This window comes from Salvelinus fontinalis, chromosome 3, assembly GCF_029448725.1.
Source record: "Salvelinus fontinalis isolate EN_2023a chromosome 3, ASM2944872v1, whole genome shotgun sequence".
NCBI classification, from domain to species: domain Eukaryota; kingdom Metazoa; phylum Chordata; class Actinopteri; order Salmoniformes; family Salmonidae; genus Salvelinus; species Salvelinus fontinalis.
The window spans coordinates 21963666-21978848 of record NC_074667.1 but is presented as its reverse complement, the minus strand read 5'-3'; positions in this window follow the sequence as shown (position 1 = coordinate 21978848).

Sequence of the window (15183 nt, the reverse complement as noted above, 5' to 3'; positions counted from 1 at the left end):
TATACAAGGCTGCTATACAAAGCCTACTAATGATAATGAAATAAAATTATTATATAAAAGGAAAAATTTGGGGGTTTATAATTAAGGTCTTAAAAGTCCAGCTTGTGAACTGCAGCTGGCAAGCCTGAGGTGATTTACAATCTGACAAGAAAGGTCTACGAAAGTGCAAACCCGTGCCATTGGTAGGTTATAATTCAATGAATATTATATTTTAACCATTTCACATTACGAAATTGAAGTTTAACCCTTCATAGGAAAGACAAAATAATGACAAGTCAAAATATAGTAGAGGTAAGGGAGGAATGAGTCCAGCTAGCTCAAATAAACAAGGGAATGAAATGGGTGTATCACTCCCTGAGTCTAGGGGGGGTCAGAGGTATACATTGAGTCTACAAGACATTAACACCTGCTCTTTACATGACTTACACTGACCAGGTGAATCCAAGTGAAAGCCATGATCCCGTATTGATGTCACTTGTTAAATCCACTTAAAATCAGTGTAGACGAAAGGGGAGGAGACAGGTTAAAGGATTTTTAAGACTTGAGAAAATTGAGACATGGATTATGTATGTGGCATTCAGAGGGTGAACGGGCAAGACCAAAAAATATAAGTGCCTTTGAACAGGGTATGGTAGTAGGTGCCAGGAGCACCGATTTGTGTCAAGAACTGCAACGCTGCTGGGCTTTTCATGCTCAACAGTTTCCTGTGTGTATCAAGAATGATCCACTACCTAAAAGGACATCCAGCCAACTTGACAACTGTGGGCAGCATTGGAGACAACACGGACCAGCATCCATGTGGAACACTTTCGAAACCTTGTCGAGTCCAAGCACTGATGAATTCAGGTTGTTCTGAGGGCAAAAGCGGGGGCTGCAGCTTAATTAGGAAGGTGTTCATAATGTCTGGGAAACTCAGTGTATATACAAGCAGTTTGTGAGACTGGTAACAGATAGACTGACTGATGCTGTTGAAATACAGTACTTGAGGAGAAACGACCACACTGGATTTGTGTACATCTCGCCAGCCAAGGACGGCAAGGCTTGGGTGGCTGCAGGTCAAGTTGTCCATTCCCTGTGTCCTTTTGAGGACAACAAGGGGAGGAGATACCATTTTATCGAGCCTGTGCTGGCAGATTATAGGGTGTGAGATGAATACAAAGCATGAGCTAATAAAATAAAAACACTGAATTGAGTTTTTGTATGTTTATTCTGTCACTCAGGTGGATTGCTAATAATATTTTAAAATAAAACATCTGTCATTAATGATCTAGAATGAAATGACAAAAACGTTGTAAATTTGAAACGGAGTGCAGTGTCATCACTTGCTGTCTTGTCTTTTGGGACCCTGTCACATCCATAACGCAGAATGTCACATCCATAACAACATTCTCCTCTAGTGTTATGAAGGGTAAAATATTTCCATAATTGAGGTATGCAGCACTAATTCGCAACGAAAAGAGATTTTCAAATAAAGAATTGTTAAAAAAAAGAGAAAAAAAGAAGAAGATTTGCACATTTCTGGTTGTTAAGACAGGACCCACGAGTGCCCTTTGATAGCCTATGCAATAACTATTCAAGACATTGGAGATTTCTTGGATCTTTGAGGTGCGCTGCATTTTCAGATTATACAAGTATTATGATTAAGTTTGGTGAAGAAATAATGAATATACAAAAACACTCCTTTTACACAGAGTCACAACCATAAAGAATGTCATATCCATAACGGTACATTTGCCTCTCTAAAGTATATGACAATTGCTGCATTTTCATTGTGGTTGTTTTAGTGAAGCCAAGCCTTACTTTCAAAGTGGCCGTTGTGTCCCTTCTCGCAAAAATGCATGTCCATTTCCGTCACATCCATAACGAAAGTTTTGCTGTTCCGTTACACAATTCTAAGTAATACCACTTTGAAGTAATTGTGTATACACTTCCCCTATAGGGTTCTGCAAATCTACACATTCACATTTTCATTCATGCCTGATAAGTCAATTCTGTGAAAAATTTTGTTTCTCATTTTGTGTGCAAATGTCACCTACATCACGCTGGAATTGCTCTGCACAGGGTCTTGCAGGCAGAATGTATAGGTACAAATGTTAAAAGTATATCAAACATCCTTCTTCCCAATTAAATTTCTGTGAGAAATGCCAGAACAATCTCAGAATGACATTGCTATTGCCAGAACAATGTCAACTAACGTCGGATATTTCAACTGCTTCATAGCAAAAGAGTGTTCCATACTCAAATCGGGAAGTGTCCATTAAAAGTACCTTTCTATGGCATTTGGTGCCACCTCCCACACACACACACGCAGACAAACAGTTACACATCCACATGTAACTAGTGCATGTACGGCACAAGGGGAAACGTCAAAGAGCCACCTATAATACCTCACATTACACAAACACTATGCTGAGTCATGCTGCCATCTATGACATGGGGTTGTGTGCAGGCCAGGTTGGCGGCACTGCTCCACCTAGATCAGCCTTGCAATGGCAATGACTGTCAGGGACGGACTTTCCGCGTCCCAAATACAGTGCACTATTTTTGACCAGAGCCCTACGGGTTACTGTCTGACTGTACGCTCTGGATAAGAGGGTCAATATGTAAAAGTAAAATGTAGTGCACTAAATAAGGAATAGGGTACTGTTTGGGACGCAACCATTCCCTTCCATACAAAGGCTTCCACTGCCCAAGGCCAGTAGTGCTTTCCAATGTGGAGAAAAACAAGCGCCAGATTCCTCAGTCACCACCACCACACCCCTACAGCAGGAGCTCTATCTGGGCCTTCCTCTCCCCTCACCAGGAACAGTACCAAGGACAACCAGCGGGGGCAGTGTTTGCCCAGACAGACATTACTAGGGGGTGAGTCATCCAGAATTAGGCTGGGCAGCCGGTCATGTGATCCACACTCCACGACTACGCAGACGCTGGAACACTGACCCACACTCCTCCCCCTCCCCTCCCCGTCTCATCCGCCCAGCCACCTCGCAGGACAGCCAGGAAGCAGAGCAGACCGTGGCTGCAGAAAGAAGAAGCAGCCCTGGGAGCGTGTGAACCCAGCAGCAGCAGCAGCAGAGAGAGGATTTGGCTTAGAGCAAGGTCACCTGAAGGCCACCCACACGCACTGACTGACTCTCACACAGACATGAACGCATTCAAAACTTGCACATGTAAACACACAGTCACAAGGGTGTGGCTTTTAAGGCTTCCAACAAAATCATTCTTCCGCACTACACAGACCTTGATCCCCCCTTGTATAAAGCTCAAGTTATTGTTCAACTGTAGTGGTGGGTCCAGTAATGGGTAGCCTAGTAAAAGTACTGAGATGCATGGCATTTCTGAACTGGTCACTTAGCTACGTTTAAAGCTAGCTTGCGTGCGTTCCCAGTGCCTAGTTACCAGCATCTAGCCACAACAATGGGTTAGCTAATGGCCTAGCTGCCTCCACTAACGTCAAGGTCGGCTAACTCTGCTGCCCAACGTTTATTTCTAGCTGGACAGCGATAACTGTCTCTTGATTAGAGTGGAACTTGCTGACGGCAATCCATAGGCGACTGTTGATTGGTTTGGTCCTAGAAATATTTGATATATATATATATATTTGATATATATTTGATATATATTTGATAGATATATATATATATGTATATATATTTTAATATGTTGTTGCAAATTCAAGCCTCGTGTTAGGTTTGATATGAAGGAATAATATACAAAGCGTTTAAGGTACAGATCAACATGCCAATTTTACACTTCCGAGTGGAATTCCCCTTTAAATCTGAGGAACCATTTAGTAACTTTTCTTTGAGATAAAATGTTCATCTATAACAAGTAGACTATAGTCAGAAAATCCGAGCCGTATATACAGTACCAGTCAAAAGTTGACAAACCTAATAGTGAAGACATCAAAACTATGAAATAGGTAGTAACCAAAAAAAGTGTTAAACTAATCAAAAAATCTTTTATATTTGAGATTCTTCAAAGTAGCCACCCTTTGCCTTGATGACAGCTTTGCACACTCCTGGCATTCTCTCGACCAGCTTCATGGGGTAGTCACCTGGAATAAATCTAAACAGGTGTGCCTTGTTAAAAAAGTGAATGTGGAATTTCTTTCCTTAATGCGTTTGAGCAAAACATTTGTGTTGTGACAAGGTAGGGGTGGTATACAGAAGGTAGCCCTATTTGGTAAAAGACCAAGTCCATATGGCAAGAACAGCTCAAATAAGCAAAGAGAAACGACAGTCCTTCATTACTTTAAGACATGACGGTCAGTCAATACGGGAAATTTTAAAGAAATTGAAAGTTTCTTCAAGTGAGGTCGCAAAAACCATCAAGCGCTATGAAACTGGCTCTCATGAGGACCGCCACAGGAAAGGAAGACCCAGAGTTACCTCTGCTGCAGAGGATATGTTCATTAGAGTTACCAGCCTCAGAAATTGCAGCCCAAATAAATTCTTCAGAGTTCAAGTAACAGACACATCAACAATTCAGAAGAGACTGCGTGAATCAGGCCTTCATGGTCGAAATGCTGCAAAGAAACCACTACTAAAGGACACCAATAAGAAGAGACTTGCTTGGGCCAAGAAATACGAGCAAAGGACATTAGACCGGTGGAAATCTGTCCATTGGTCCGATTAGTCCAGATTTGAGATTTTTGGTTCCAATAACGGTGTATTTGTGAGACGCAGAGTAGGTGAATGCATGAACTCCGCATGTGTGATTCCCACCGTGAAGAATGGAGGAGGTGTGATGTGTGGGTGTGCTTTTCTGGTGACACTGTCTGATTTATTTAGAATTCAAGGCACACTTAACCAGCACGGCTAACACAGCAGCGATATTCTATCTGGTTTGCTCTTAGTGGGACTATCATTTGTTTTTCAACAGGACAATGACTCCAAAACACCTCCAGGCTGTGTAAGGGCTATTTGACCAAGGAGGGAGATGGAGTGCTGCATCAGATGACCTGGTCTCCACAATCACCCGACCTCAAACCAGTTGAGATGGTTTGGGATGAGATGGACCGCAGAGTGAAGGAAAAGCAGCCAACGGGTCCTCAGCATATGTGGGAACTCCTTCAAGACTGTTAGAAAAGGTCATCGGTTGGTGTTTCCTCCAACGCATTGGTGTGTCTGTCTTCCAGGTTAACTGGGCGGGTATTAAGAAGCCTGGTTTGGCAGGTCATGTTTCAGAGGACGCATGACTCTACCTTCGCCTCACCCGAGACCGTTGGAGAGTTGCATTCCAGGTGAAGCTGGTTGAGAGAATGCCAAGAGTGTGCTAAGCTGTCATCAAGGCAATGGGTGGCTACTTTGAAGAAACTCAAATATAAAATATATTTTGATTTGTTTAAGCCTTTTTTGGTTACTACATGGTTCCATGTGTTATTTAATAGTTTATGTCTTCACTATTATTCTACAATGTATAAAATAGTTTAAAAAAAACTAAAAAAAAACTTGAATAAGCAGGTGCCCAAATGTTTGATCTGTACATATTTTATACATTGGTTTTCACGAAATTGGGGAATTACCAATTGCAATCTAATTACAATATTGTCTCGTCGCTGCAACTCCCCAACGGACTCGGGTGCGGCGAAGGTAGACTCATGCTTCCTCTGAAACAAGGTCAAACCAGGCTTCTTAATACCCGCCCAGTTAACCTGGAAGCCAGCCACACCAATGTGTTGGAGGAAACACCAACCAATGACCTAAGTCAGCCTGCAGGCGCCTGGCCAGCCACAAGGAGTCGCTAGAGCGCAATGAGCCACGTAAAGCTCCCCCGGACAAACCCTCCCCTAACCCGGACGACGCTGGGCCAGGGATGTAACAGTCTTGTGAGTATTTGCATTTCTGTAAAAAAGTACACACCATCATTTCCCTGTTTTGCCTTCTTGCCAGGTCACCTTCGTAAAACAGGTTTCTAGCCTAGCCTCAAATGGTTCTTACCTGGTAAAATAAAATAGAGAGAAGTGCTTATTAAAAACAACTTGACTGTTAGAAGCGAGAGAGCTGTACTATTTTTTGGGACAGAAATAGCCGGTTCCCTGCGAGGCCTGAAAGGGAGTTCACGATTGGGCCTTGTTCCAAAACAACCAGACGGTGCACCGAGAGGTAAATTCCAAAAGGGGAAAGAAAAGGCCTCTTTACCTCTCCCTCTTTCCCTTGTTTGCTCCCCCTAGCCTTGAATTCCAGGCTCAAATTACCAAAAGCCTCAAAGTCTTTTCACTTCACTAGAAGAGGCCATTTTGGAGAGGAGTCTGAGGGTCACACAAAATGAACAGCAGAGAGAATACTTTCTCCCTCCCTATCCTGCTTCCGCTCTTCCCCATCTGTCCCTCACTGACTGTCTCTCTTTTATTTCACTCTCCAGACAGTTAAGCGATGCTACACACACACACACACACACTTGTATCGTGTGTCCCTGGAGGGATAGTGCATGTATGGCATCACAAGAAGGGGGAGAGAAACCAGGATGTGTACACAGACACACAACAACTACACACCTAGCTACAGTGTAGCAGGGCGGAGTAAAGGCGTCAGCATGCCTCATTTCAGCTGGAGGCCAGCTGAAGTCGGCCAGGTGAACCAAACGAGTGTGCTTGCATACTCCTTTAAAAAAAAGAAAACTTCGCTTGAAAAATGGGAAAAGAGGCAATAGTACTGCTTGTCCATTTTGAGATGCCATTGCCAGTATAATCATAATTAACGCAGGAAACTAACGCAAGAAATCTGCCCTAAATTTTTACAGAGGAGATCTTAGTCGTGCAATTTTACATCTAAGATGTTCGATGCAGTATTCAATGAAAAAATGAAAACAAGTCATCTCTTGTTGAATGACAAACTTAGTTGACCACTATAGTTGACCAATAACAGACGGAGGGTTGTAGACTTCAGCTCCCAACTTTGGCTGGCCCCGGGGAAAAAAAGTATACACGAACATTTTCTTACTTACTGTGGCGTTCGTTGAAAGCATTTGCATGGGAAAAATTAGGCTAGGCCTACGTCTGTCGCACAGAAATAATTTGTTACTAGCACGGAGTAGTAGGCCTACACAGAGACACACCCTGTCAAGTCATTCCCATGTTTGGCCGCCAAAGATTAGCCTACACCAACACTCTGTCACCCCGAAACCACACTGCAATGGCTGTGCGTATTCTGCAATACCGCAATCACATTACCGTACAGACTAGGGATGCACGATATATCGGTGAACATAACGGAAAACGCCAATATTAGCTAAAAACGCCAACATCGGCCCAATGTCTAGTTTAAAAGCCAATGTGCAAAACCGATGTCAAAGCTGACGTGCATACCTATAATAACTTAGGTAGATGATGTAATGACTGCATGAAAAATACAGCGCTACACAGAACTAAATCAGAAAAATACTAAGCACACAGTTTCAACAAGTAAACAAGTTCAAGTCGAGCAGTCAGTTGAAAGAAAAATGTCAGCGAGACAACAAAGGCGAAATCCATTAACACCAAGATAACGGAATTCATTGCCCTTGACAATCAACCGTTCTCCGTTGTGGATGATGTTGGCTTTCGCCGACTGGTCGAGCCTCGATACACATGACCAAGTAGGTGCTATTTTTAAGATGTTGCCCTACCGGAGTTAGACAGTATTGTTGAAACACACATCTATGAGTGTCACTTCTATTAGCGTCACGACTGACATTTGGACAAGCGATGTCAGCCCCTGTGAGCATGCGGAGTCTGACAGCACAGTGGGTCGACGAGGATTTCGTACTGAGGAAAGCCATAATGCATGCTCAAGAACGTGCTGGTTCTCATACCGCTGCTGCCATTTCAATGGCATTAGAGAACATGTTTGAAACATGAACACACTCCTAGCTCTGTTCGAACAACTGACTCGAAAAATAAGCTCAAGTGCGTCTGCAGCGGACTTGATACACTCTGTCATGGCATTGAAATGCCTGCTCAACAAAACTACCGGCACACATCGTGGGGTTAAAAAAAAGTACTCTACAAGAGGCTGTGAACAAGCGATTTGGTGGCAGTCTCTCTGAGCCTCTGTCGCCACCATGCTCAATGCTAGGTAGAAGGACTGCTACTTCGATGCAGACAAGAAACAGGGTTTATGAGAAATGTTACAGACAGAGCTGGAAAAGATGGAAACGGACACAGTGACAGTGCGCACCAAGGAAGGGAGGCCACGGACAGACTTCACTGATTGACATGTATGATGAAATCCTGGTTGAGACTGAACAAATGAACAATGAAACAGCACAGCAAGTAGGTGAAAGAAATAGGTTTTGATTATGTTTTACTGGTAATGGGGACATATGTAAATGCCAACAGAATAATGTTTGTCTGTGTGTGTGTGTTAACTATTTAACTACTGGAATGCTTAAAAAAAAGGCAGCTACATTTTTAAATATCAGTTATCGTATGCTTTTTTTGTGTCAAGGAAAATATGGAATATTGGTATCAGACAATAATGTCATATCGGTGCATCACTAGTACAGACCGGACGGAATGAAACCTGGTTTGAAAAACATGCTAGCTTACATGCAAAAACTCCAAAAGGGATACGGTACCTTGGTAATGTGAATGCCGCACAAGTACTGTTAGCAAACATTTTGTGAGTGCCCACCAGAAACCTTTAGCGTAATATAAGACCATAGCCCTAAGCACAACGCGAGCCTCATTAACCCCCGCAGAACGTTAGAGAAATACACTTGAAGTGGACAAAGTGGCTCAGAAAAGCTAGTCTCACGTTTCGATTCTTCAATGACGTGTTGCTTCAGCACGGGGGTAGGCTATAGCCTAGCATGTTTCGCTGTGGGTTATTTTTAATTGTGACTGATTGGCATCAGAAAAAGAGGACAACTGATGCTTGAGGTCTAGATTGAGGGTATGGGCTCGAAGACAAAGGTGCTTACTGATGCACATCGTACTGGCTGAATTGACAGAACATGTGTGGTGGGTGATGAGAAGTAGGATAGAACATTGATCAAAAAGGTGAATAGCCATCTTCTGGGGAACAAGTATGAAATCAAGGCCTCAATGAGAAATATTTCCAAACTCATACCTCTTTCGTTTCCTCTTGTGCGCACACACATTCACACACTGACGTCAGAGACTGATTCTGCAATCATGTGTTGTACACGGACTGGGATGAGCGCTTCACATTTGAGCTGCGGGGGGGATAGTCAAATAACAGGATAGGCTACATTTGTTCACATATTTTTCTGTTTTGGAAAAATTGAAAATAAAAAAGAGGCTAAGGTTCTTGAAGCAGGTAGAAGGGTAAAGCTCCTCACTCAAATCCGACAATATTTGGCAGAATTCAATTATTTATGCAAACCTTTCAAATGAAAATAACGCAGCGAGAGAGAGAGGGGGGGAGGAAATAAGGGCAGGAGCGAAAGTACAGTTTGCATTATATCGGCTCTTCCATCTCTCTTACCCTCTTTGAATCTAATATCCACCACCCGCTGCTCCCTCAAAAAAAATGCAATTACGTGACAACAACCGTCTGCTCTACGCACAACACAATTATTCCCCACATCGACAGTCTCCTGGTCTCACAAGAAAAAACGTCTACATCAGATAGGACACCAGCTGGCCTCCTGCTAAAAGCAACCCCTGAAAGTAAACATGGGATACTACTGAGAGACGACCTATCACGATAATAATCCCACGAAATGGTATGAGTCCCAACTTTAGTATCCTTTTTAGTTAATGATGCATTTCAACATCTGATATCACGATCTTGACATATTGTCACATCGTCGAGCCAGCAAAAACTACAAAAGAAAAAGTAGAATGACTAAACCGCGACTTCCAGTCGAATTTTGGTCAGCCGGCGTGTCGTCAGATCATTATGCCGCCATCATGATCTGATCGTTCTCATGGCGTGCGGTCAGGCGGCGAGGAACACATTGCAGCCTTCCATTAACACAACAATGTCCAGCTGTCTGAATGGACCGGGACCAGACTGGGGATGAGAAGGACACAATGGAGAACAAAGGGGGAGAGAGTGCCATAGGAGGAGGAGGGGAAGAGAGCAGGCCGACAGAAGGGCCAGTACACAAAATCAATCATCTGTTTCGGGAGCAAACAAACCAAGCCACTGTCCACTGGGGCAACAGAGGAAAGGGAGGAAGGGAAGGGGTGTCTATTTGGGTACACAATATCCCAGCCTGCCCTATCACTTTATATTAGTCAGACTGAGACATCAGAGCTGCTCATTGAATAAATAAAAAAAGTCTGCTTCTCGACGTTCTGAGGTCTAAGCTAACAAATCGGCTTAGCTTAGCTGGGAATGGAGCCGTACAATGTGAGTCCAGTCGACATTCATCACGGGGCGGTTACTTTCTTACATTTGTTGGAACAAAAATGTACGTGTTAGCTACATTTGTTTGAACAAAAATGTACGTGCTAGCTACATTTGTTTGAACTCGTTGGCTTCCTGGGTGTCGAGGGTGTAATTTCCCCCTGAGAGAGAGAGAGAGAGAGAGAGAGTGTGTGTGTGTGTGTCACACACACACACACACACGGGTCAGCCCTTGCGCCACCTCGCACTGATGTTCATCACAACACACATACGTATGCTAACGCTAGGCTAGAGGCAGCATCACAGAGAGGCCATTTTACATGCCTGGGAGCTCCTGGGTTTAGCCCATGTGTCTGCTTCCCACAAAGTATATTCTGTCCGGGGCTTAGGAAATGCAATAATACAATGATTTAAACAGGAACCAAAAACGACAGCATACAGTATTTAATAAAGTAAGCATGGCTGAGTGAAAACAAAAACAAAAATCAGACCATTGCATGATTGTGGTCAGGACAGAGTGCACACATCTACAACTGCCAAACTTTCAATACAACCATAACCTGTTTTGGGAGGGGGGAGGAGACATGTAGCAACTCTGGAAAAGGGCATTGAAAAAAAGGCAGCCTTCACGAGGCTGCAGTGGGTGGAGAGGTGTTGAGCGGCCAAACTCCTATTTCTTTCATCTTCCTCATTTGCTCTCTGAGGTGCAACAACACCCTTTGTGTAAACACACAAGTCAGAAATATGGTTTTGCAATGGCTTCACCTGACCAAGGCAAATGTGTCAGTACTCGGGGCCTCGAGCTTGTTTTATTGTCCCTGCCACATAAGAGAGGGGAACATGGCCAAGCTCTTCTTCCCTGAAGAAAAGCTTGTCTCTGCCATACACAACAGGTCTCTTCATTAATCAGAGCCTTTTGTGAAAAAAATGTATGAATAAATAAAAACTAGGAAGGGAGAAACTGCCTGTGTGGGAGAGCAAGGCGGAAAGAGAAAGAACGAAAGAGAAAGAACAGAGAGCGAAGGACAGAGCATGAGGGCGGAAAACCAAAGAGAAGAGAGAGAACATGAGAGAAGGGGAGGGAGGGCGTGAGGAGACAGCAAGAAAGAACGAGAGAGGAGAGAGTGTGAGATGATTACGTAGCTCACTCGCCCGCTTCTCCTGGCCTTGTTTTCCCCCCAGCCTCTTCCTCCTCCCCCTCCATTATTTTCCCAAGAAGCTTTGCTCCTCGCCACACAACAGAATTACCCAGCAGAGCCCTCTGCAACACTGCTCTCCCAGTGCCATGGCTGAGTTGAGGAATCGGCAAGCCCCATTGGAGCAACTCCAGAGCGCCTGGGCCAATCAGAGGGCACCAGAGAGCCAGGCGTCACAGCGACTTTTTTTTAACCCCATTGTGCAAGACGAGCCAGCAATACAACACAGAGCAGCTGCCGAAGAGCAGAGAGAGAAAGAGAGCGAGAGAAACAGAGAGAGCGAGCAAGTGAAGGAACAAGAGACATAGCAAGAGGGAGGGAAAAAGTCACATACGCAGGCAGTCACACACACACACCCTTAAACAAACACATATTCAAATACAGGCAACCTTCACTGGCATGGACATGAGCGAAACAATGTTGCAAAAGCAATCAATATCAAGCATGTACAGTACTAACCACATTCTTGCTATCATCCAGTCAGTAAAAAGGTATAGACTCAGTCAGGAAAAGCAACCATAGCAATCTCCTAATAAAAGAAGCAGAGATAATGGATTAAATGAAAGCCAGTGTTTCCGCTGCAGTCATTTAGCTGTGGCGCTGCACCAAAATCATTGCCACCATGTCCCAAAAATATGGAATATTAGAGAGAAAAAGTACTCGGAAAGAGTAGAAAATAATAATAAAAAACACTGACAACCCCATAGTAGAATATTTTATCTATATAGACGGCTTGTTGTGTGATCTATGTGAGAGAAATCTCTCTCGAGGCGTATTCAAGTTACGACCGACATCTAATATAGCCGGCAAAAATAGGCTACATTTATTTAATGGGCAACTCAAACTTTTAGTAGTCATATCGGTTTACACTTTATATGGCCTGCGTATGGTCTAATGAACGAAAGCCTGAATTCATGGGATCACTGAATAAGCTTAAACAAAATAGGTCTACCTGCTTGCACTTTGTGCAGGCGGTATATCCATCTACCGCACTGTTGTCCTTCCAAACAGGGGATTTCACTCATGCAGCACCTGTTTCCACAATTGTGTTGTAGCCTATACCCTTATCATAACCTTGCCTTTCATTTCTCTGGTTAGGCCTACGTTAGCCTAGCTCACGCGAAAATGGCTATCCAAAGAAAGTAAACTTGGCAATGTGTCGGAATCTCACGTGGGGGAGAGTTTAAAATCAACTCTGCGGTGGACAAATTCAAACATTTTAGCCCCCCACAAATAATGGACATTCCAATATGCTAATCATTTTTAAATGAGCTTCAGTCATTTATAAAAATTATCCGGGGGGGGGGGGGGCACACCCTCCTCCATGAACCCCCCCACTGCTGGAAAAAAAATGTGTAGAAGAAACCATTCTGAAAGCCATTGCAAATCACTACCAAACAAGGAGGTAGCTAAAGTGAAACCACAGTCTCTCAGACACAACCAAGCTTCTCTTATTAATTCTCTGAGCCATGAATTCAATCCGTCCAACTGGCCATATGACACATTCAAAACAGTGACTGTGCTCTGCATAAGCAGAAACTCACCACTGCATTACCATGTCAATGGACACACCTGCCCTCCATGTAATGAATCGAAGTGTCATCAGCATACAAATGGGGTAGCTAAAAAAAAAAAAAAAAGAGCAAATTTCCCCCCACTCTCTCTCTTTGCTCTTCCTAACAACCAGCCACATCCCCCCCGGCCTAAAGTAGTCTGCACGACGGAGCTGGGATCCTGTCTTCCTTTGTTGAAAACCGGCCAGCATCCTGCCTGTCTCTCTCTTTCACACACACACACACACACACACACACAGGTGATCCAAATAAGATGCAACTATGTCAACATTTGAGAAACAACCTCCCCTTCCATGGATTGGTGTTATGTTAGTTCAACGACACATTGTTGCACCAACAGTAATGATCACTTGTTGTTATTTTACAGCTGTGTGCGTGTAGCCATCTATCCACTTTAATAGGAACACCACAAAAAACCAGGCCAGACTAATCTTGCCCGTCCACACATTCCTTCAGATCTCTGAAAGTTAGCGAGGCCCACTTTTGGGGGGAATTCCACAGCCTCCCCACACACACGCGCACACACACAATAAAGCAAAAGAAATCCGAGCAGAGGTTATTCAACAGTACAGTACTCTCGAAGATAAGCTTGCCAAGGCAAAACACAAGTGTACAGAAGCCATTTTCTCTTTCTGAATGACTCCTACGTTACCTCCTTTATGTTGATTGTGTGTTACATGTATGTAGGCTAAATTCTTTATGTTACGCGGGTGGTGGGAAGTGTTTTACCCTCACAAGGTGACCCTGTGTAAGAGGCGCCTAAAAATGCAAAATGGTAGGCTATATGAGGCAGGTTATAGAAAAGGAATAAGTCAAGTAGACAATGTGGACATTTCACAATATTTGCAGGTTGGGTTAAGAAAGCGAGCCATTGTGTGTCCATGTCCCAATTCTCCCTGCGTTTCTTAGGGGCTTGTGTGCTTGTCTTTGTCTCTCTTGGTGAGCACACCGTTTGTTCTAGATAACAAGGGTCAGGCCAGGGGGAGTGTGGGGGGCTTATGTTTCAAATGGTTATGAGTGGCCAGAACGGCAGCGGCGAGGCTATTAAAAGACAGGAAAACATATTCAGAGAATGCGCGCCGGGACCAATCAAAATAAGTCTCTACTCTGTGCGCCTTACCACCGGCATGCTTCGAGAGCAACCAACATATTTCAATCCCGCCTATTCGGTATGAAATTGGCAAGGTCATGGTGGCCGCACAACTAAGATTGTGGATAGCCAAACTGTTTCATCGAAACACCAGTCCATCGGTGACATTTAAGTTTTACCATTTTATTCCTGACAATCTGAAAAAAATGGACTGACAGTATTTTGCGGTTATACAAAACAGGAGCTCTTGATGTGTAGGCCTACCATGCTGTGTTGTGACACTGAAGGCTTCTAATCTAAGCAGAGCTAATCAACAGCAGCATACCTTGCTATACCATCAAATAAAGTACATGTATCCAAACGTTACAGCAGCTCATCTACTTGGGTTGAAATGAGGACGGACAAATCAACCACTATACACTCATTTCATTTGTAGAAGAACTTTGACATTTGAAGAATATTTGTAGAAAACATGGCAAATTCGTATTATTATTCCAAAGGAGGACTAGGTAATGACACGTTGAACACTGAGTCGTACACAACACATTCGCTTTGACTAGGTCGTCACACATCCGGTTCCAGATTGGCCTACACAGGCAAAACTGGGAGGAAATCAAACAGACTTATTATTCTCACTGTAGCCAACTCTCTGCTCTGGGAGCAACAGACAGCGCATGTACAGGTAACTGCCAAAATAAAGGAAACACCAACATGAAGTGTCCTAATAGGGCATTGGGCCACCACTAGTCGTTCTGGCGATTCTACAAATGTCTGGAACTCTATTGGAGGGTTGCGACACTAATCTTCTATGAAAATGTTCCATCATTTGGAATCTCCCATAAGTGTCCAATTGAATTGATATCTAGTGATTGAGACACACTCTTTAAGCCCCCTATGCTCCTTTAAGACCCCTCTCACAAAGTCAATGAGATATCTTCTTCTAGCCATGGTAGCCAAAATAATGGGCAACTTTTTTATATTTTTTATATATATACATGAACCTTAGTATGGTGGGATATAAA